Raw genomic sequence first — 24,833 nt, 5'->3', positions numbered from 1 at the left:
AAAATCAATAAAATATATTTAAAAAAACAACAACAAAAAAACAAAGATCTTGAAATTATCCACTTGAAACTAAAATGGCCATTATAAAATTACATAACAAATTTGAAGCACAGTTTATCTGAAAACTGACCTAACTAGACAATAGCAGGACAAAGGGAAATTGAAAAATCACACTGCCTCAAAATACATAGAGGTAAAAGTGTGTATCTTTTCTTCTTTAAATTACATTCTGTAATATTCCAACATCAAATTTTTCATTACAAGTAAAATTCAATGGCATTCATGTAGAATAAAATCCTTCTGAAAGTATTTCCAAACTGTGAGAGGACAATGGAACCAAAGAACCTTAGGAAAGAAAATTGACAGCTCAGAGCAAATACTAGAAACTGGGACCTTAGAAAAAGTTCTAAGAGTCTGGACCTCTAACTCTCTGCAGATACCAATGAAAATGATAAGGCATGGCAGTCTATAACAGAGGTTTAAAAAAAAAAGAGAGAGAGAGAGAGACTGCTCAATGGTGAAAAAAAATTCCATGGTGGATTACCACCTCCACCTTTTACATGATCAATCTGTCCTGGGCATGGTGCCACTGCAAAGGGATACAGGCCCTTCCACTAGTAAGAATTCCACTTCCCTACTTAGGAAGCTGGGTATCATATCTAGTTAAATCCCTAAACCCAGACTTTTCATTCAGTCATCTCATTCTAAGAGAAATGAGAAAACAAGAGACAGAACTGAACCATATCAGCACTTTTCACTTTCTGAGAGCTGAAAATAGTAACATTTTCTCTAAAAATCTTAATGCCTCCTCTTCATAGCCAAACAGTAAATAACCTGAGAAAGACAATAAAAGTGACCTAATTCCTATTTCAAAGCACAAAGCTAAACTTTAGATTATTTATAGATCTGGTGTCAGCCTTGTCCTCATCTCCCCTCCTTACACCTTGGATTGCCTACTCTCCACGCAGAGAGGCTCCCATGCACACTCTGAGCCAATGCTCTCACAGGACCTCTCATTTATACACTTCAAATGCAAACAAACTAGTTGATACCCAAGTACCTCTCTATAAAAACTAAAAATACCTCTACCTACCTAGGTTCAAACAGCCGATAGTAATCAGGGGGAAGGGGGGCAGGGTAGACAAGAGATACTGACAACAAATATGAAAATATAAAAAAGCATTATCCATGTATGAAAGTTGCTAACACAGATTCGAAAGGACACTCCAATTTCCGTCAGATAAGTGACCAAAAATTAAGAACAGATCATTCACATAGGAAAATATCCAAAGAGTAAAACACCTGAGAAAATGCTATTAAAGAATTATAAAACAAATTATAAAGGTATTTTGTCAGCTAAATTAGCAAAAAGTTAGCCCGAAACTGGTTTGGCTCAAGTGGATAGAGCATTGGCCTGCAGACTGAAAGGTCCTGGGTTCGATACCAATCAAAGGTATGTACCTTGCCAAAACTGGTTCAGCTCAGTGGTAGAGCATCAGTCTGCGGACTGAAGGGTCCCGGGTTCGATTCTGGTCAAGGGCATATACATTGGTTGCGGGCACATCCCTAGTGGGGGATGTGCAGGAGGCAGCTGGTCGATGTTTCTCTCTCATCGATATTTCTGGCTCTATCCCTCTCCCTTCCTCTCTGTAAAAGATCAATAAAATATATATTTTTTGAAAAGTGGGGGGAGGGCATGTACCTTGGTTGCAGGCACATCCTCAGTAGGGGGTGTGCAAGAGGCAGCTAATCAATGATTCTCTCTCATCAATGTTTCTAACTCTCTATCCCTCTCTCTTCCTCTCTGTAAAAAATCAATAAAATATATATTTTTTAAAAACTTAGAAAACTCAATATCAGATATAGCACAGCTATAAAGTTCAATCATTCCTCTAGTGGGACTATTATTTCATAAAAATAATTAGAAAGGGAAATAAATGTTATCAATACAAAGATAATTAAAGTTCACTATCCTATCTAATAAAGACATAATATGCAAATTGACCGTAACTCCACAACAAAGATGGTGGTCCCCACAGCCAATAAGGAGGGAATATGCAAACTCATGCAACAAGCAAGAGGCAGAAGGTGGCTCTGGCTGTAGCGAAGGTGGTGCCAGCAGCCAGGGGAAGGAAGGCCTATTCTTGCATGAATCTTCATGCATGGGGCCTCTAGTAGGTAATACATTGAAAAACATTTTAAATAGTTACTTTGATGTATTTTTATAATACTGTTAAAAATAATAAATATATAGGTAAATGGATGGAAAATTCTGTATTAAATTTTGTTAAATAAAAGGAACAAAAATAATGATTAAACTATTTAAATTATGTGTGTATAATAATAAGGATTAGAGGAGGTCAGAGAGTTAGGTAAAAAGTGATTTTATGGAGAAAAGATCTTATTCTTGTTTGACTACTTTGTTACTTTTGTTTATAATCTTCTATAGACTTAAACACAATAATTTTGGATCATCTCTGGTTCTGTAAAGACCAACCCAATTAAAGCATTCAATGATTTTCCCAGGTATAAATTTGCTACTTTACTAGTCAATGATAATAAGAATATAAGACCAGAGTTCATTCATGGTTTCAGGCTTTCCTAGGAAACAAAAGATCCTCTGAAATTTTTGAGAAATGAAATTAATTCTCTGTTTTAACTTTGCAATGGCTGAACAAGTTCAATTTCACAACAAAGATTTCTGTTATCAGGTATAGAGTTTGGAATATACCAAGGTGGAAGAAAGATGTCAATATAACAGCATAGCTTTCATAATCATGGAACAAGCAGGACAGTGTTCCTGGTCAGCTTCAGGATCAACCTATGACTATAGACCTGCTTGTCCTACAAAAGTGAACAATAGCAAATAACTCTTCAGGCTCCTTTCTGAATGATATACAAAGAACCAAATAAAACCACCAAGTAACAGACAAATAATTTAGTTTTAAAATATCTCCCATTTACAAGGTCTTTATCTCCATTTCAGAGCTTCTGGTTAAAACCCCTCTATTGGATTCAAGAAGATCTGAAAGATCAATGGTGGCCCCATAACTCTGGTCACACTAGTCTATTTGCAACAAATTTTAAAGGTCAGTGGTATATGGGTTGAGGAAACAAAAGATTACTTGAATCCAACGGAGGGGTTCTAAAAAGGAGAGGGCTTCTTGAACCAACAGCTACAAGATACTTCCTGGAAAGGAAGAGAAAGGGTGGAGGAAAGAGAAAACTTATTGGCTTGCTTTAGAAAAAAATTTAAAAAATAGAAAGAGAAGGTTTTTATTAGTGCTTAAGGCTGAGATGGTAATGGAAGAAAAGGAGATTCACGTGTTGAAACAATATTCACACCTACATATTTCCACATACACCCTAAATAATTTCAGAGATGAGAGTTTGAGAAAAGACAGAGAGAGGGCTGAGTGTGAGAATGGGAAGTTGGGGAAGTCAGTCTTTATTCCAAGTAAAGAGCCAATTAACAGCATGTGAGGCCAGTCTCCAAGATGACTCCCAATAACAATGACCTTTGTGCAATCCTCTCCTGGATTGTATCTGGGTTAGTCTGGGTGACCAATATAACATGGCAGAATTGATGGTCCATTACTTCTAGGTCAGAAATGATAGTGTGGTTTCTGTGCTCTCTCTTGGATCACTCACCTGGGGGAAAGCCAACTGCCATAGAGAGATCCACATTGCAAGTAACTGAGGCCTCGGGACAATAGCCTGTGAGAAACTGAGCTTCTTCCTAATAACCACATGAGTGAGCTTCGGAATGGATCCTCCAGCCCAGCCAACCCTTCAAATGACGATAGCCCAAGTGGACCATCTGAGAGACCCTAAGCCAGAACCATTAGCCAGATTACTGACCCTCAGAAACTGTAAAAAATAATAAAACAGCCAAGACCGGTTTGGCTCAATGGATAGAGCGTTGGCTTGGGGACTGAAAGGTCCCGGGTTTGATTCCGGTCAAGGGCATGTACCTTGGTTGCGGGCATATCCCCAGTAAGGGAGTGTGCAAGAGGCAGCTGATCGATGACTCTCTCTCATCGATGTTTCTAACTCTCTATCTCTCTCCCTTCCTCTCTGTACAAAATCAATAAAATATATTTAAAATAATAATAATAATAATAATAAAACAACTTTTAAGCAGGTAAGTTTAGGGTATTTTGTTATATAGCAATAGATAACAAAACCTCAACCTAAATAAGTTTGATGGGAAACTGTAGTATATTGTATATCATGATTTCACCTAACTGGGTGAAAAAAAATCATCTTCAAATTAAAAATGATCTGCTGTCCAAGATGCCACTAAAATATAAGTAAGGCTAAAGGGGCTCTACTGGAAGGAATAAGTTGTCCTTCTCCTCAACACTAATGTAAGGATTGTCATCGGAAGAATCCAACACAGCTCCTTCCCACTAATTATATCATCTACCTTTCAGCCATAGACATGAGGTTAGTATAAGGTGGGCTTCACATGCTAGCCATTGTGAGGGTGTTGTCCCATACCAGAGAAGTCAATGGTTAAAGCTGAGGCAGCAAACTTATTCCCAGAGATATATGCCTGGCACTAAGCTGAGATTCACAAGATTTTCCCTAAGTTTTCCTTACCTCTACATGCTGGGATAACTGATGCTCACTGAATGCTGATATTTGTATGAATAAAAATGAAGGGATTTAGCAAATCTTGTTCCTGCACACAGTTGTCAAAAAAAATCTGACCTTTACAACAGGAAAAAGAAGGGGGATTTAAAGATTTAAAGAAGAGGCAGTGACTGTCTGATGTAAAACAAACCTTTGAAAAATTATGAAACAGTGAAAATCCCCTGCAGGTTCCAACAAAATGTGTCCAATTTACATTCCAGCAAAGCTTTCCATACATACTATTTGGCTCCTTGTGTACATCCAGTCAAATAAATCTTGAGGAATAATCCCACTGGGACCTAAGTCTGATCTTTGATATATTACTGCTCCACAACTCCAGACCAGGCTCCACAACTGTTTTTTTGGTTCCAAATAACTAAATCAAAGTCATCCTGATAAGCCTTGAAAACAGGCAATGTGAGGAGTGGTTTAATAAATGTTACAACTCAACCTATTATAGACCACAGTACATTACTGGAGGAAAGAGAGAAAAAGAGAGAAAGAAAACCCTCACACTTGTACATCCCCAAATCTCTCAAGACCAAATCCAGACACACATGTCATTCAAACATACTTGACTATAATATAAAGCCTTATTCAAAGCCTGACTTTGATCAAATGGTTAGAATGCATTTGCAAACCTAGTGTGTGTTGAGGGTGAGAGGGAGATACAGTAGAGACTACAATTTTTTGTTTATTTTGAAAACTAATCCAAACTCATTTTTTAAAGCAACCAATGGAAGCAATAAACACTGAAACTTGTTGACTTAAAATATTACAAGGAAATATAATAACACAGCAAACAGTACAGTAACAAAATTTTTTTTTACTATAAGTCAGAAAAATCAACCACCCAACACATAAACTAGAGAAAACAGTGTTGAGAAAAAAAGGAAAACTAAATTAGTAGAGACAACGGAAAGAACTATTGATAGAAATTTAAGTATCTCATATCTCAGCATCAATTTTCTCCTTCCACAAGAATAAAGTAATTGTCACACACAAAAAATAAATGTAGATAAGGCATACTAAAATATTAACGACAGTGACTATTATTAGATAAATCACAATATATAGACACAAGTAGTAGAAATTATGGCCTAAAAAAGAGAAGAAAAAGACATGTAGGAACACAAAAATTTGATGGAGAGACATCAAAATAAGAAACTATCCTGCCAGAGAGAAAAATAAAAAAAAAATGGAAACACTAGAGTTTTAGTGACTGTATGTAATCTTATATAAGTAGTAATGGAATAACAATTAAAATCAGTTTATATAACATCTTTAAAAGAACCAGTTACTCAGGAGTTAGAGTTAATTACCTTTTCAGAAGGTTATTCAGCAAATAGGAAAATAAATACTAAGCAATCTGCAAGCAAACTGAGCCTCCTATATAGTCAGCAAGACCCAGACCACTGCCTGGTCCAGGATTGCAATGGCAGATGAAACCTGAAATATTGCCATCTACTCTCAAGACCCAAAATGTTACCAACACTCTTTTTCTGGCAAATCATATTTCAGCCCTATATCAGCAACCCATATCAGCTGTGATGACTATGTTTGCTTCAGATTTTATTTTATTTTTTTAAATATATTTTATTGATTTTGTACAGAAAGAAAGGGAGAGAGATAGCAAGTTAGAAACATGATGAGAGAGAGTCATCGATCAGCTGCCTCTTGCACACCCGCTACTGGGAATGTGCCCGCAACCAAGGTACATGCCCTTGACCGGAATCGAACCCGGGACCCTTCAGTCCCCAAGCCGGCGCTCTATCCACTGAGCCAAACCAGTCTCGGCTGTTTGCTTCAGATTTTAGAAGAAAGTCGTTCTTCAGCACAAAGCTAGAACCGCAATGTCTTATTTAGCATAGAAAAGCCATGTAGCTACTTCAAGAGAAGCATGCTAGGAGATCCATATGGACTGGAAAAAGTTTTATCATCACAGACCTATCCAGTCTCAAAAGATTTTGAAGCTATAATTTTAAAAACTGTTAAATCACAATTGTTGGTGAGAATGTGGGGAAACTGGAAACCTCACACATTGCTGTTGGGACTGTAACATGGTTCAGCCATTGAGGAGAACAGTTTGGCAGTCCCTCAAAAAGTTAAACATATAGTAAGTAACAATATGATCTAGTAATTCCACTCCTAGGCATATAATTCAAAAAATTGGAAAATAAGTACTCAAATACACATATACACATATTCCTAGGAGCCCCATTAACAATAGCCAAAAAGTAAAACGGTCCAAATGGATGAATGAAAAAACATATACATACAATAGAATATTATTCAGCCATAAGAAGAAATAAAATACAGATTCATGCTATAATGTAGATGAACCTTGAAAACACTATGCTAAGTCAAAGAAGCTAATTGCAAAAGATCACATATTATTATTTTTATATTAAATATCCAGAATAGGTAAATCAGATTGCAGATTGCAGAATGCAGATTGGTGATTGTCAGGGTTTGCAGGGGAGGGAAAAGGGAAAGCAACTACTTAATGAATACAGGCTTTCCTTTTGGAGGTGAAGAAAATAAACTACATAGAGGTGGTGGTATTACAACATTATGAATGAAATAAATGCCACTAAATTGTTTGCTTTAAAATGGTTAATTTTGTTATATGAATTTCACCCCAATTTTTAAAAACAGTTCTTGAGAATGAAAGTATAGATTTTCTTATCTCTAGTTCTACTTTATTTTTCTAAAGTTCTTTAATAGGATATGAGTTTTGTTTCTGGGAAACCATAAGTAAGCTCCAATTAAAGCCTATGGGGTCTCCTGTGTAACTTTTATAGAGACAAGTAGTCACCTCAGTCCATAATGCAAAGGGATCATTCTGGATTCTTGCCAAAGTGAAGTATATATGGCAGCTTTCCCCTCAACAAAACTGGTTGCCCTGAAGTAGAAATGTCAGTGAGCCAACTCTGTCTTGTACTCCCACTGGAGGCTTACTGAACCCAAGCTGCTTGAACTAGCCACAAACTCCTCCTTGGAGACTCTACATCTGCTGAGACTCATATGAAGATTTTTACATTATGCAAGACCAGAGTAAGGAATTTCCCCCTCCTTCATTAGAGCTCAATGCAGAGTTCCCTGGAGACAGAGGTACTTCATCATCTCTTCTCTTGCATTCTGAACAAGAGATCCTCTCAGTCTTTTCCCTACCAAAGGACAGGTGGTTTGTTTGTTTTTAATTTTATTGTTTAAAGTATTACACATAGTAGTACATATATCTCCTTCTCCCCACCTCCATTGACCTTCCCCTAGACTCCCCTAGTCCCCAAAGGACAGTTTCAATCTCACCAATGGATAGGCTTTTCTGGTAGAAACACTTCAAACAGTCATTCTTATTCTTTCACATTTTTTTCTTTCAAATTATTGAAGCAAAGCATTTCAGAGTATGAAATCCGTCCTGTGATGTTTAAAAACTCCTATAATTGGTGTTTTAAAATATCTACCCTGTCCTCAACCCACTGTATGGTGCCATGAAGATATACAACATAATGTGAACTTTTCTAAAGATCTTCTTCATTGTTTCATTTATTGCTATTTTCATAGCTTTCTTTTGGAGAAAAACATCAGGTTTTTCCCAGCCTCAGAGTCAACAAAAAAGGGCAATAGTCACTCACTACCAATGGTTCCCAAACCAGCTTCTATGCTCACAGATTTATAAAGGCATAAAATGAAAAGTATCCTATGCCCATTAGTTTAAAAACACTGCTCAATAAAAGTGGTTGTTAATGATATCAATAAACTAATTACCCATCAGCTTAAGTTAGAGCACTTTAAAAGTTGCCCTGTAGGATACAAATATAATCATATGACTACATCTATAGGCAAGAGGTGGTATTCCCTCCCTTAAGATCTGATGGTTTGGCCCTAGCCAGTTTGGCTCAGTGGATAGAGTATCCACCTGCAGACCAGAGTTCCTCTTCAATTCCAGTCAATGGCAGGTATCTTGGTTGCAGGCTCCTCCCCAGCCCAGGCCCTGAAACACATCAATGTTTCTCTCTATTTTTCCCTCTCTCTTCTACTCTCCCTAAAATCAATGGAAAAATATCCTCAGGTGAGGATTAACAACAACAAAAAAGATCTGATGGCTTATACCTTCATAGTTTCCATCACCCTGAGATGACCTTTAAATACAATAGAATCTAGGATCTTGAGTAACATATTACACTTTACCTTCTCTCACCCTTCCCTCTCACTCATCCCTCTGGGTAGAGCAGTCAGAGCCAGTAATTGCCATGTCTTGTTAGATTTTTAATTTTTCTACTACCTCTCAGCATTCCAGTACTGTGAATCTCCTAACCCCTCTTCAGAACTTCAGCCTGCCGAACTAAACATCAGAATTAAAAAACTCGTGTGCTTTTGTCCCAGATAGTTACCTTCACACATGTCAAAAATAGCCTGGTTATGTTAGTGTTTATGTCATGCTTTCAGTGGACCTTTCTGTTGAATCTGGGTGTCTAACAAGAGCCCATGAGGTAGCCTGAAGTATGCTGCTAGAGAACGAGGTAACTATGCGGGCAGCTCAGGATTCTCTGGGACTAGCTTCTTTGGTAGACAAAGCATAATTACAAAGGAAAAGGGTATTCCCCATGGAGTTATAATTAAAATAATAAATAATTTGTATTCAGGTAAGACAGAATTGTCAAGAAAAAAGTAACCTATATTTGCCTCTGTCTCTTGTTTCTCTCCTGCAAATGTTCCACCCAAAAGTTACCTACAATTCTGCCCTCATTCATATAAAAGGCAAATAGTTATCTCACTGCCTTTTTCATATATTATAATCACATTTTCATAGAGAAGCTTTTTCTAACTGTGTAACCTTGAACATGTCACTTAACCTTTCTAGAGCCTTAGTTTTATGATACTAACAAAAACCCATTCTATTTTATGTTTTAAAATTTAAATGAAAAAAAAAATATGTAAACTGCCACAGCCAACAGAAGCCTAAGTAGACATAACAACTAAATATAATGCAGTAATCCTAAACAAGAAAAGGCCATTATGTGAAAACGAAGAAAATTTTAATAAAGTAAGAACTTTAGTTAATACAACACATCAATATTGGTTCATTAATTGTGACAAATGCACCATACTAATATAAAATCTTAATAATAGTGAAAACTTGGTGTGGGGAACATGGAAACTTCTTTACAACTTTTCTATCAATCTAAATATATTCTAAAATAAAAAGTAAAAAAAAAAATGCAAAAGCACTTTCTAAATTGTAAAGTCCTTGTCAATTATATTGTAAAATAGCGCATATTTTAGTGTATATGTATAGGTTGTTGGTAAGTAGACAGCCATTTTCAGTAGCTTAAATAACAGATAACTTGAAGAGTTAAGTTCTGGGGTGGAAGAGTCTAGCCCCCAGAAGCATCCCAGCTGTTTCCTGCCAGCTGGTGTCTCATGTCTGACTTTCAATAGAGTTGATTTTCTTTGTATAATTATTTTTGTCTCTCAACCTGTCTGTATTATTAAAAGAATGATTAATTTTTTTAAAGAGGCTCTATGCAGGTATATGCTTTAATTTAAGAATATAAAAAGTGAACTGTAAGGCATGGTTATGGCTATTTTATTGGGTCCATTTCTTAACTGGCTGAAATAGATCTGGGAATAGACCTACTCCCAACTTCAAATGTCTCAGGCACCCAGAGAGGGAATAGGGCAAATATACCCAAGCCTTGCCAACTTCTATTCTGACTTGAAAACAAAGAAGAAGGAGAAAGCCCCAGAAGTGCAGGAAATTGTTTCTCAGACGAAAGACAACACTTCCTTTCCCAGAACAATCCATCTCCCACACTGACATCCTGCTCCTGCTATATTTACCCAACCCAAATCTGCCAATGATATACTTCCAGCTGCACTCCTGCCACATGGTCCTGTCACTCAGCCACAGCATTCAGAGGGGAATTTGTCCAGAGGACAGAGCCTAGAAATCACTACACACTAATCCATGCTTCCTCTATCAGTAGCCTTCAGAGTAAAGTGAGACAAAATATGGACAGTATTAGTCCCTGTTTATTTTGGAAGTGACTGAGAGATAAGAGGTACCTCATTTTATATAGTTGCTAATTTTGACTGCTCTCATGGTAGCCAAAGGAGGAGCATAAACAATGAAGGGACTGAGATGGGAGGTTAAAAATAACTATTAATAGTCACCTAAAAAAAAATCACTTAATAGCCTCTTCCACACAACCTACTAGGATCAGGCTATCAAGTCACCTTATTCCAGGGTAAATTCTTCAGTTCTGGGTGGATGAATCCAATGAGTCAAGAATGGAACCAACTCATTCACCCCAATTCACATTACCTCACAGTACTCTCCACTGAAAGGGGGAAAGCCCAAACACTGGACTGGGTAAAGGTAAATGTTAGAGTTGACTTCCATTTTTCTATTTTAGCAGCTCTGTATTCTTGGCCCCTCCCACCCATTTCTGTACCCCAAGTCCCAAGTCCTTTTCTTCTCCTTTCTGTTCATTTCTACACTCTTCCAGCCTCTCAGTTACTTTTCTTTTCTCCTTTCCCTATTTATCTCTCTTTTAGAAAACCTTATCATGGGCAAGGTTCCCTCAACAAAACATAATGATAGCTGACAAGTCTTCATTAGTAATATCATATCAATAGCCTACTCTCCAAAATAGTTACAGCAAAGAATCTGAGACTCAAGAGCAATACCTCTTTCTCTCGCCTTTTCTTTCTTTCTTTTAACTGTTATAGATGCCCCCATTTTCCTGCCTTTGCCCACCTCCACTCAGCCGCTGCCCCTGCTTCCTTCTGGCCATCACCACACTGTTATCTGTGTCTATGGGCTATGCATATATGTTCTTTGGCTAATCCCTTTACCTTCTTTCATTCAGTCACCCTCTGCCCCTCTCTCAAACAGCTGTCAGTCTGTTCCATGTATCCATGACTCTGTTTCTATTTTGTTAGACAATGAAATACTATGTGGCTGTAAAATAAATAAATAAATAAATAAATAAATAAATAAATAAATAAGGAAACCTTACCTTTTGCAACAGCATGGATAGAACTGGAGATTACTATGCTAAGTGAAATAAGCCAGTCAGAGAAAAGATAAATACCATATGATCTCACTTATAGGTGGGATCTAAAGAAAAGAAAAAAAAACTGTCATCTTTTCTTAAGGAGGCACATGAATGCATATTGACCAGATCCTTCAAAGGAATGAAAGGAAAATAGAGGCAGAGGCAGAAAGGAAAAAATGCAAAGAAAAGAGAGAAAAGAGTGATAGTAAATAAGAATGGGGGAATGCTTATTTAACCATTTTTCTCTTAAAGCTACTAGACAGATTTTTAAAAGCTACAGTATTAGTGTATATATATATATTTTTTTTTAATTGATTTCAGAGAGGAAGGGAGAGGGAGAGAAACAGAAACATCAATTATGAGAATAATTGATTGGCTCCTTCCTGCATGCCTCCTACCAGGGATCAAGCCCACAATCTGGGCATGTGCCCTTGACCAGAATCAAACACAGGACCCTCAGTGCACAGGCCAATGCTCTATCCACCGGCCAAGTCAGCTAAGGCAAGTAGAAGTTCTTAATGAGCCCCATCTGGCTTTTAAAACAGATTTGAGAATAAAAGCTGAAAAACGATGATGAATTCATATTACTATCCTACTTATTTAAAGGAGAGAAGGGGAAAAGAGAGAGAGAAAAGGGAATCAGCTTCAAGTCGCCGTTCCCAGCCTGGCTTAGAGAAGCATTAATGCTATTGGTTGAATAGAGAACAAATTTCAGCTGAAACCAGTTTGGCTCAGTGGTAGAGCGTCGGTCTGCGGACTGAAAGGTCTCAGGTTCGATTCCGGTCAAAGGCATGTACGTTGGTTGCGGGCACATCCCCGGTAGGGGTGTGCAAGAGGCAGCTGGTCGATGTTTCTCTCTCATCGACGTTTCTAGCTCTCTATCTCTCTCCCTTCCTCTCTCTAAAAAAAAAACACTCAATAAAATATATTTAAAAAAAAAAAAAAGAGAGAGAGAGAACAAATTTCAGTTGGATTAAGTTGCCATAATCTAGAAAATTATCAAGCCCCTAGTCAAGCCTGACTGAAATAAACCTTTCTCTAATTTTCAGATCTTGAGAGAAACCAAGATGGCAGCATAAGATAGACACCTAAATGTAGACTACCACAACAATTTTAAAATTACAACTGGAAAACAGAGTGGACATCATCCAGAACCACCAGAAAGCTGGCTGAGTGGAAGCACTACCAACTAGAAAAAAAGAGAAAAGGACACTGAACCTCAGGAGCTGTGGAGGTGCGGAAAGGGCGGGTGGCTGAATTAGCTGCTGGTTTATTCACGGTGCGTGTGTGTGGAGAGGGCAGGCAGCTAAGGCACAGCTAGCTTTCTTGTTCAGGAGGAAAACAAAACCTTCCTATTGCACTGATATCCAGCTCCGGTCAGGGAGAAATTGGACTGTCAGGCAGTGGGCGAAACTCGAGAGCAGCCTTCTCTCAGAGGTGCCCGCCGCCAGCAGCCATTATAGCAGAACTCGAAGAACAGGGCCCTCTTAGGGCGGGGCTGACGGGAAACCAAAGCTTGTCTGCGCCACCCTGAGACTCTGCCCCATCCAAGCTGAATACAGAAGGCCTCCTAGTGGAGAAACTGCTGATCCTTACAGCCAATTGGCTTGGAGATCAACTCTCCCCAGTGATACCAACAATAATCAAGGCTTAACTACAACAAGTCTGCACACACAGTCCACAAAGGGCTGCACCAAGAGTGTCCATCTCAGATAACTGGGGAGGCTAAGCTACTGGGCTCTGCTAGAACCCTACCACACAAAGCCACTCCATCAACTCAGGGAAGCAGCTAAAATGCATAAACAAAGAGGAAGGCCTAAAATGAATGAAATGGAGGAAAGCAAAAGAAAGGATATAGAGTCCAAAACCACAATTGTAAGGTTTTTCAAGAATTTCCTAGAAAAGGCCAATAAATTTAACGAGACCTTTGAGGATATGAAAAGGGATCAACTAGAAATTAAGCATACACTGCATGAAATAAAAAATATTATACAGAGACCTAAAAGCAGACTAGAGGATCGTAAGAATCAAGTCAAAGATTTGGAATACAAAGAAGCAAAAAACACTCCTCCGAAAAAGCAAAAAACAAATATTGATACAATACAAAAAGTTGAAGATAGTGTAAGAAGCCTCTGGGACAACTTCAAGCGAACCAACATCAGAATTATGGGAGTGCCAGAAGAAGAGAGAGAGCAAGATACTGAAAACCTATTTGAAAAAATAATGACAGAAAACTTCCCCTCTTGATGAAAGAAATAGACTTATAAGTCCAGGAAACACACAGAACCTCAAACAAAAGGAATACAATAAGGACTACACCAAGACAAATCATAATTAAAATGTCAAGGGCAAAAGACAAAGAGAGAATATTAAAAGCAGCAAGAGAAAAGCAGTTAGTTACCTATAAGGAAGCACCCATACGACTGTCAGCTGATTTCTCAATAGAAACTATGCAGGCCAGACGGGAATGGCAAGAAATATTCAAAGTGATGAATAGCAAGAACCTACAACCAAGATTACTCTACCCAGCAAAGCTATCATTCAGAATTGAAGGCCAGATAAAGAGCTTCACAAATAAAAAATTTTAAAAAGCTGAAGGAGTTCATCACCACCAAACCAGAATTATATGATATGCTGCAAGGTATTCTTTAAGAAGAGGAAGAAGAAGATAAAGATAAAAATTATGAACAACAAATACTTATCTCTCAACAAGTGAATCTAAAAACCAAGGGAATAAAAAATCTGATGAATATAATAGAATCAGGGGTATAGAAAGGGAGTAGACTGACAATTCTCGGGGAAAAGGGGAGTGGGGGATTCAGGAAGAGACTGAACAAAAATCATACACCTATGGATGAGGACAGTGCAAGGGTGGGGGGGTAGGGGGGAATGAACCTGATGGAGGGGAGCTATGAAGGGGGAAAAAAGGAACAATTGTAATAATCTGAACAATAAAGATTTATTAAATTTTTTTAAAAATTCAAATCTCTAGTAGGTATTTTTAATAACAGAATCATCAGCTGAAACCGGTTTGGCTCAGTGGATAAAGCGTCGGTCTGCAAACTGAAAGGTCCCAGGTTCAATTCTGATCAAGGGCATGTACCTTGGTTTCGGGCACATCCCCAGTAGGGGGTGTGCAGGAGGCAGCTGGTCGATCGTTGTACTGTTGATATTGGGTTCTGTTGACAAATGAGTTTGCAGACCACTGGGCTACAGAAACAAGTAAAATAACACCACAATGACAAAGACAAATCCAGAATGTAGAACATCCTAAAAATAAATGCCCTGGTCTCTTAAAAAAGTCAATACCAACAGGGGAAAAACAGAGGTAGAGAAAACTGTGTTGATTTTAAAAGTCTAAAGAGATATTACTACTTAATGAAATGAGACTTTTGCTTGGATATTGGTTTATAAAACCAACTATAGTTATAAAAGAAAATGTGGGGACAAATGGGGGAAAAAATTTTAATCTTCACCTGATGATATTTTGTCTATTGATTTCTAGAGAGAGTGGAATAAAGGAAGGGAGGAGGTAGAGAGAGAGAGAAACATTGATGTAAAAGAGACACATCAACTCATTGCCTCCCATCACATCCCTATTGGGGTGGAGGAATCCGCAACCTTTGTACATGCCCTTGACCCGAAATCAAAACCCTTTGGTCCTGTGGTATGTTATTTAAATTTTTGGTTTATTTGAAATTTTTCATAATAAAAATTTGAGGGAAAATGCTGTGCAACCCTTTAAAATGATATAGCAATCCACTAATACAATAGAATGCAACTCGCAGGCTGTAAGATATAATCTGTAGCCAATGGTAGGGCAGTTATAATAATATCTTAGCTCTTACATAATCATCAATTTGGAGTCAGTTTTCTTAAGCCTGGGTTTGCCCAAAAAGAAGAATGAACCTTTATGAAAATACTCCTGTGGGATAAGGCTTTCTTATTTTGTAACCCTTTGTCAAGGGTCTCCCAAGTTTTATATTTTTTCTGCCAATTAATAACTTACTTTATTTGAAAATTAAGAATAATCAGTAGAAAAAGTCCTATTAATGTCAGGGAAATTTTATTTGTCCTACTTTTAGAGGATTTTTCCAATTCCGGGCATATTACATTAAAGTTCTTTTGATCCTTTTCCTCTACAATTAATGTCCCCAAGTACCCTTAGCCTCCAGTTCCCAAGCTGCTTTCCAGAACACCTGGAAACAAGCTGCATGGCTGACTGCAGAAAAACCCTTGCTCCCATACCACATCTGGTCCTGCCTTTCCATCAAATCAAATGCTAATTTATTGCCCTCTGATGTACAGTCTATCAGGCTACTTGCTGGATGCCCCCACTTCACAGTGAGCCAAAAGTCCAATGCAATAATGTGAGTTCCACAAACGGGCAAGTAATTGCTCAATAAGCATGAGACAAGGAAAGGTCAGTGTGATGTATGCACATGTGGCAGCCCTTCACAACTCAACCTACAGTAGTACCAGTGGTAACAGAAAGCTGGTATTACAGAAGAGGCATGCAATGAGAAGCTAGCCAACGGGCAGCCAGGAGTGCTTGTCCATCTAAGTCCTTTTTTCTTTTTCAATAATGTGCCCTTAACTTAATCTCTCCAGACCAAAGTAAAGAAACAAAGACCTCAAAACTGGTAAGGAGCATCTTATCACCTAGTTTCCAGAAGCAAACAGGAGAGCTTAAATTAGTTACTGCTCTCCATTTACCACCCTTTTTAAATGAAATGATCTGAACTGAAATGATATAATCTCCATGTTGCTGTATACCAGGCTCTATCTTTTAATGGGTGCCAGGAAAGACAAATGTACTCACCCCTTCCCTAAACATATTAAATATCACTTTAGAAATTGAGGCCCTGGCCAGTTTCTCAGTGGTTAGAGCATTGGCCTGTGGACTGAAGGATCATGGGCTTGATTCCCAGTCAAGGACACATACCTGGGTTGCAGTTCGATCCTCTCTCTCACATTGACGTTTCTCTCTTTCTCTCCCCTTCCCTTTCACTCTCTTTAAAAATCAATGGGGAGCCGGGACCGGTTTGGCTCAATGGACAGAGCTTCGGCTTGGGGACTGAAGGGACCCGGGTTCGATTCCGGTCACGGGCATATACCTTGGTTGCGGGCATATCCCCGGTAGGGGGTGTGCAGGAGGCAGATGATCGATGACTCTCTCTCATCGATGTTTCTAACTCTCTATCTCTCTCCCTTCCTCTCTGTACAAAATCAATAAAATATATTAAAAACAAAATACAAAAAAAAATCAATGGGGAAAAAATATCCTCAGGTGAGGATTAACAACAACAAACATTTGTTTAGAAATTGAGGTGACCAATTAAGTAACTATGAGCATAAAGAGGTGGTTAGAGGGGGCCAGGCTGATAAAATAACTCTTTATTATATCTCCTAATCAAAACTGCACATTGAATTTCAAACATCTGGCTTCTTCTGAAACCCTTTTGGCACTTGCCCTGAGTTTGAGTGAGTGGAAAGAAGAAAAGGACTCTGCCTGTCTCCTTGTTAAAAACAAAGCAGCAGGCCGAGGCCGGTTTGGCTCAGTGGTAGAGCATCGGCCTGCGAACTGAAAGGTCCCAGGTTCGATTCCGGGCCAGGGCATGTACATTGGTTGCCGGCACATCCCCGGTATGGGGTGTGCAAGAGGCAGCTGGTCGATGTTTCTCTCTCATCGACCTTTCTAGCTCTCTATCTCTCTCTCTTCCTCTCTGTAAAATATCAATAAAATATATTAAAAAAAAAAAAAAAAAGCAGCAGCTGGCTTTTCCTCTTTTTACTCATCTGACTGCTGTCATAAATTGAGCACATAACCAGAGAATAATTCCAGGCCTTTTAAGAGGTGGCAGTGCTAAATAGAACAATAGCAGTGAGATCAATACCAGCAACTTTGACATCCACCACAACCACACTATCATATCACCCCTAACCTCTATTAGAAATTAGGTTCCTTTGCCTCTGCCCATGAGAGCCAAGCTATTAAGAATACTTTTTTTTTGACAACCCCCTTTCAGATACATGTAGTGGAAAATGTGCCAGCAGACTAGTTCTGATGGCTAACTGTGTTTGACTATTAGAAAGAGAAAAAAAAGAGAACTGGACCCCGTAGGAAACCAGACTATACAGAACTGCTTCTTCTCAAGAAAGTCTTCATTTTCTAACCTCAAGTACAAGTAAATGTTTGGGAAGAACTTGGTTTAGAAATGTCATGTGAAGAGGGTTCAGGTCAGTTGGGGAAGGGCTCCAGTAAAAAGAAATAGCAAAGTAAAGTCATCTAAATACAGGCCTCTTAGAGCTATCTTATTTATATGAATATTCTCTGGGGGAGGAAGGGCACTGTATTTTTATTGAAATGCCCATAAGTTTGAGGCCAATCAAGCTACCAAGACTCTAAGGTGCCAAAGTCAGTTTGACTCAATAATCTCCAAACTAATATAGTCTTATATTTTAATGTAGAACAAGAAAGTCAAAAAGGACACTGGAAACAGATACTTATATAAGTGTGTCCAACTTTGCCTCTTCCAACACTCATCCCATTACATGAATTTGTCTGCCAAATTTTATTACACTTGGTCTTTTAGCCTCCATTTAGTCAAGCCTTGAACAATTCACAAGTTCAACTCCAAGTAGGACAAAGCTAATGACTTATTCAACCTTCTTCTCATGCTGATTAACAGTGATATATTGTTTACTCTACTACTCCCGAAACCATAAGCCCCTATCAAAAAAAATGAAAATATGCATTCAATTAGTATGGAAGATGAAAACACTAGCAAAATTTTTTCTTTTTCAAATAATGTGTCCTTAACTTAATCTTTTTCCTGACAGTGACAACTAAAATTTATACCTCCCCATCTTCCAATTGAAACATTAAAATTGAGGTTTGAGATATCCTTGGACAATTTTACTTCTATCTACTTAGAAGTCTATTTCTAAGAGGCGTAGGCCAAAAACTGTTCAGTTTTAGTTCCTCCTAAAGGTTGGCTTGCAGACTCTGTTTAAATGTTCCCTGCAAATCTCTGGAGGTTACATGGATTCAAACCACCTAGCTCAGAAACTTAATTCACAAAGTTTAAGACAGACAGTACCCTACAGGTGTGTTTGTCCAGAATAATCTATATTTAAATAAATTTCTGATATATCTACTTTCTCCAGGCACCTGATTCTCCCTCTTAAACTCAAATATTTTTTTTTTTTTTTTTTTTTTTTTTTTTTGTAGTTCTGGTAAGCTCAGTAAAGAAATAGCATATTCCTCAGAATTATTCTATGCCTTTGGCAATATCTAAACTCTGGCAAGAATGGCTTTACATGAGAAAGTCAAATTAGTAAATGTATAAGCTATCATTTTTGTTCATTTCTCTGGCTTGTTTTGTTAACAAAGGTAAGAGTGAGAATAAAAACATAAGAGATTGCTCTCATTCACTATCATGCATTCCATACTCGATAGAGAACCATATGTAGAAGGCGCAAGGTTAGCCATGGCATGGTCAGCTAAAGCCATTAATCTTGTAAACCAGTGGTAATTGGGGCAGGAAAAAAGTTTGCCTGTTTGTATACCATGACAGACCCAATGGCTAAGCGCCTAAGCAAATTGATAGTCTAACAGTATTGATTAGAGCAATTTTTAAAAATATATTTTATTGATTTTTAACAGAGAAAGGGAGAGAGATAGAGAGCTAGAAACGTCGATGAGAGAGGAACATCGACCAGCTGCCTCTTGCAGACCCCCTACTGGGGATGTGCCCGCAAACAAGGTACATGCCTTTGACCGGAATCGAACCTGGGACCTTTCAGTCCGCAGACCAATGCTCTACCACTGAGCCAAACCGACTTTGGCTGATTAGAAGCAATTTAATAAACCATACACAGAAGGTATCCAAATCTTGGTGAATCCCAGAAAGAACAAGTCCAAGAAGCTAAAGCAGCTTCACAGTTCCTATACGTGCTTACACTGAACCTCAAGACCACCTTAGTCTTATGCTGAATACCCTCATTCTTCAGAGGCCCTCAAAATTAAAAATGCCTGGCATTAATCTCCAAAGGCAAACTCACTACCCCACTACCTCTGACATACACACCACTAAGAAGTCTTCCTCAAGCCCTGGCCCTGAAGTTTTTAAAGGCTTTAAAGTCCTCAAGAGATGATGCCTTAAGAGAAAAGTCTGGTATGACTATTAGACTATTTAGACTTTTAGACCTTTTAGACTGTTCCTCTCTCTCTCTCTCTCTCTCTCTCTCTCTCTGCTTTAAAGCTAAATTTTTTTAAAGAATTTATTTGTGATGATATAAGTTTAAAGACCAAGGACAAAAGCACCCTAAATCTGGAAGCAAAAGACCACAGCCAAACACCACAAATCACAACTTACTAGAGCCCTTTCCATGAAGTTCAGTGGATGAAGGGTACTAAGGTTTGCAAACACTGATCTAGTCTGAGAACAAATAGAACAACCACAGACTATGTCAGCTAGAAGAATTCTTCTAAATCAGATCTACAACCAAAAACAATATCAAGTACAATATCCTGATATTTCACTTTCCCTTTCATCCCCTAGGGCCTAGCCCATGCCACAGATCTTTCCACAGACTATCTATGAGACTGAAGATATCTCTAATGTGCAAGAACCCCCACAAGATTACTAGAAGGATAAAAGGAAATGGGTCTATGCCAGGGCTTTGGGAGAGCAGTGGTCCTTCTGCCCCTAAGGCCAGGACACCCCACCCCTCCAGGCAGCAGAGAGTTAACTACCCACCCGGTTTGAGAAGCACAAAGGTACATCACTGCAACATGCCTAACATTTACATTGCCTCTCTCTGCTCATTAAACAGGTTTTGGTTAAATAATGAACAAACTGTATTACAGACTCCGATGAGAATTCCAAAATTATAAATCAACTGGGAAAGCCCAAAGGGGCAGACAGACAGGGAGGGGGGAAAGAAAGAAAATATTGACTAATATAAAGGGCGCAGCTTGACAGTGGATATTCCTGCCACACCTGATCAAACACACTCTGTTGGGGGAGGGGAAAGAGAGCAAGAGAGGGAACATGGAACAAGACAGACTGAAATTTGCATCCGGAAAAGATTAAAACGGATTCTTTGGGGATAGAGAAAATACATAATATATATTACTATAAATGCAAAACTGTACTAAAAGCTAACTCAAATGTCAAAGATTACAGCTTGAATAAATTTAAATATAAAAGCCATGTGCTTCTGGAGTTAATGAGAGAGACATAAAAGGACAAACTGGGCTAGGAAGCTGAACAGAGAGCCTTTTTCTGCCTTTGCTGGACAATGGGTTCAAAACACAGCATCAGATACAGTCAGAGGCTTCTCTCCATAGCTCTGAGCCCGGAGAAAGAACTGGTAAACCCCATCACTTTTCCAATCTACATTTTCTGATTTTTAAAGATTAAGATATAATTCATATTCCATAAAATTCACCCTTCTAGCCCTAACTGATTTGGCTCAGTGGATAGAGCATCAGCCTGCAGACTTACGGGTCCCAGGTTCGATTCCGGCCAAGGGCACATGCCCAGGTTGTGGGCTTTATTCCCTCTAGTGGGGGACGTGCAGGAGGCAGCCAATCAATGATTCTCTCTCATCATTGATGTTTCTACCTATCTCTCTCCCTTCTTCCCTGAAATCAATAAAAAATATGTATTTAAAAAATTTACCCTTTTAAATTATAAATTCAATGGTTTTTCATATATTCACAGTGATATAACCATCACCACTATATAATTCCAGAACATTTTCAACACCCAAAAAGAAATTTGTTCCCATTAGCAGTCATTTCCCACACCCCTTCAACAACCCTGGTAATCACACATCTTCTTCAGAATAACATCCTAAAAGAATTCCTAAAAAGGACAGCTGTCAAGTCTCAGGTGGTGAGCTAAGGAAGAAATATGCAAACTTTGTATTCTTTTTTTTATTATATTCTTTTTTTTATTAAGGTATTATATCTGTATATATCTTACCATTCAAACTTTGTTTTTAGATACTCTGTATCTTCCAAATGTAACCTTATCTTTAGATTTCTTATTAGAATATTCTATTACTTTAAATGCTACAAAACATGAAATTGTCAGGCAGTTTGGGCAAATACTGACTATAAATGTGATCCAGAGTTATATATCTGTAAGAATAATAGATATGGACTTAACCAACCTTACTAGAGATAATAGACTTATTTCCTTCACAATGCGAATAATCCTAGAGGAGTAGATAGGGCTTATATATGTAAATTATTCTCTGACCATTTACAACAACAACAAAAAACATCATTTTGGTTTACTGACAATGTCTAATGAACCACCTATTTCCAACAGGGATATTCTTTTTAAAATATATATATATATATATATATATATATATATATATATATATATATATATATATTATTGATTTTAGAAAGGGAGAAGGAAAAAGAGAGAAATATCAATGATGATAGAGAATCATTGATTGCCTGCCTCTTGCATTCTCCCCACTGGGGATCAAGCCTGCAACCCATGCATGCGCCCAGACCAGGAATCAAACTATGACCTCCTAGTTCATAAGTGGACACTCAACTACTGAGCCACACTGGCTGGGTATCAACAGTGATATTCTTAACCAACTAAACCAGCAGAAAGCCTGGGGGGAGGGGGGAATGCAAATAGAAAGCTTTCTTGTAAAAAGAGACCAAACCCAAATCAGTTTTATGAGTTAAACTGAGTGGAAGTCCTAGAATTCCTGCCATACTTCCTCCAATCTAAATGGTCCACCATTTCCAGTCACATGGCAAGGGCAGTCTCTTTAGTTTCTCTCTCCAAGTTCAAAGCCCTTTCCCAGCCTCCTACATTAACATGCTTCCAAGAAAGCAGTCCTCCTGACACTGCCAATCAAAAAAAAAAATCTGTTCGTTTCAGTAAAGAAACAAGAAATTGGTCATGGATTGCAGAGTCCAGGACCACAGGGGCAGTTCACGCATAAACCTGCTCCTAGAAGCCAACACTGTGTGGGGGGTCAGAACCAATCAGAAGACCATAAAATGCCCTACTTTGGGTCCACTCTATCATTTTTCTCACGAAGGTAATAAGCTAAAACCCAAGAACAACGGGGCAACCTTGGCTGGCAACATTTCAAAAACTGCTACATCTGTTGGCCTCTAGAAAGTACTATTAATAGCACCTTTCATCTTTGTCTGGAGGAAAGCTTGGTTACACCCAAGTATGTTCCTAGTACCACAGACAGAACTGGCTCCTCAGCACATTCAGGTTTTATTAATTTCAAAGAGCAGATAACATGGATTCCTAACCCAAGGATGTAAGAAAGTTAGGCAGCAGATTGAACTTTGGTAGCTCTAACATGATCTAGAGCAGCAGTCGCCAACCAGTGGTCCTCGAACCACTGGAGGTCTGTGAGGTCCGAAAGGTTAGCGATCCCTAGTCCACAGACCCCAATTCCTGGACTGTACCATATACCACAGATATGGTTTCTGAGCTTAAGTCTCAGGATATGTCAGGAGAGGAAAACAAGTACAGGATATGGATTGGATGGCAAGCAGGATATGTGGCTGTCAGGAGAGCATCACCACCTCAGCTCCTCAATGTCCAGAGTGCCTAAAAGATCTACAAAGCTATTACAATCTGCAATTTTAGAGTGTTCCCAACCAAAACCATGCTGTGTCATAAAATGTTGGCCAAATATTTCCAAATATATTCACTTGTTTAATCCTTTAACATCTCTTAGAAAGATAGTACTCTGCACTCTTACCCACCAAAAAGAGTTGTAAATATCTACTCTTTCTTATTGGGATATGTAAGCTTTATCTGTTCAGAAAAAAAAAAGAAAAAAAAAGATAAGTTTTTGCAGGCAGTCAATTCTTTCTAAAGCATCAAAGTCACTTACAATACAGGCCATAAAACAAGAATCTACCACCTAGTTGCAACATTCACCCTGCTAACTAGTTAACAACCACCTCCTCTATACTTGATCCTTCTTGGCTAACATTTCCTAACATTTCCAATAGTTTTCAATAAAGTGGAATTTGTTCCTTTAAAGAAAAGATTATAGGGAATCCTTAGATAACATCAGCCCATGTTTAGGAAAAATACAAAGGAAATTTTCTCCAGATATTCTTCTACATTCCTCATAAAAGGAGAAAAATGTATTTGTTTATTGTTATGTAATTTGTAAAAGCCTAAAAATGATTTCAATTGTGGTCTTATATATGTTACTAGCTGTCCATCCCTGCAATAGTTTTTTTCAAGGATAATACATTGCAAAAGTCCTTTACAGTCAAGAGTAACACAGATCTGAGGCTTTCCCTTTCAGTCTTTATCACTCCTGTTGAAAAACCCAAAGGTGTTGAGTCTTGCCTCACCCACCCAAAACACATGTATATATCTATATATATAAAAGCCCAGCAACCAGGACAGCAGAACAACTAGAACAACCAGAATGACATGTGGCTACGATGTGCACTGTAGCACCAACCGGCCTGTTCCAGGCCCAGATCAGCCCACCCAAGGCCAGCCCAGCCCCAATCGGCTCCCAATACCCGATTTGGGGCCAGCCAGCCAACCACCTAGGTCCCTGCCGCCCCTGCAGGCCCTGCCTAATGGGCCCCATTGGGTGGGCCGGCCAGACCCCACCCATGAATGAATTTGTGCACCAGGCCTCTAGTACATATATAAGGCACTTCCTGTGTACATTCTCCTCTAATTGCATGAACAAAAGAAATATTGAACAGGGCACTAAAGCAGACATCAGGAGCCAGAATTTTAGTTTTGACTCTATCTCTCTTTTTAAAAACAAACAAACATATTTTATTGATTTTATACAGAGGTGAAGGGAGAGAGATAGAGAGTTAGAAACATCAATCAGCTGCCTCTTGCACACCCCCTTCTGGGGATGTGCCCTCAACCAAGGTAAATGCCCTTGCCTGGAATCAAACCTGGGACCTTTCAGTGCGCAGGCTGACGCTCTATTCTACTGAGCCAAACCGGTTTTGGCTTGACTCTATCTCTTGAGATTAGTGTGACCTCAGCTAAATCACCTAAAATGTCTCTCGGCTTCAACTTCATTCATAAAATGGGACTATATATGTCACGCCTCCCCTATAGG

General features: G+C 38.5%; 1 protein-coding gene across 13 annotated transcripts in view; it reads right to left on the bottom strand.

Annotated features, from left to right (window-relative positions):
- The window catches only part of GBF1 (golgi brefeldin A resistant guanine nucleotide exchange factor 1), a 104,336-nt gene that overhangs the window by 68,097 nt on the left and 11,406 nt on the right, over positions 1-24,833 (bottom strand). The window lies entirely within an intron of this gene.

Source organism: Pipistrellus kuhlii, unplaced genomic scaffold (genome assembly GCF_014108245.1).
Source record: "Pipistrellus kuhlii isolate mPipKuh1 unplaced genomic scaffold, mPipKuh1.p scaffold_m20_p_15, whole genome shotgun sequence".
Classification (NCBI taxonomy): Eukaryota; Metazoa; Chordata; class Mammalia; order Chiroptera; family Vespertilionidae; genus Pipistrellus; species Pipistrellus kuhlii.
This window is presented reverse-complemented; position numbering and strand designations above follow the sequence as displayed.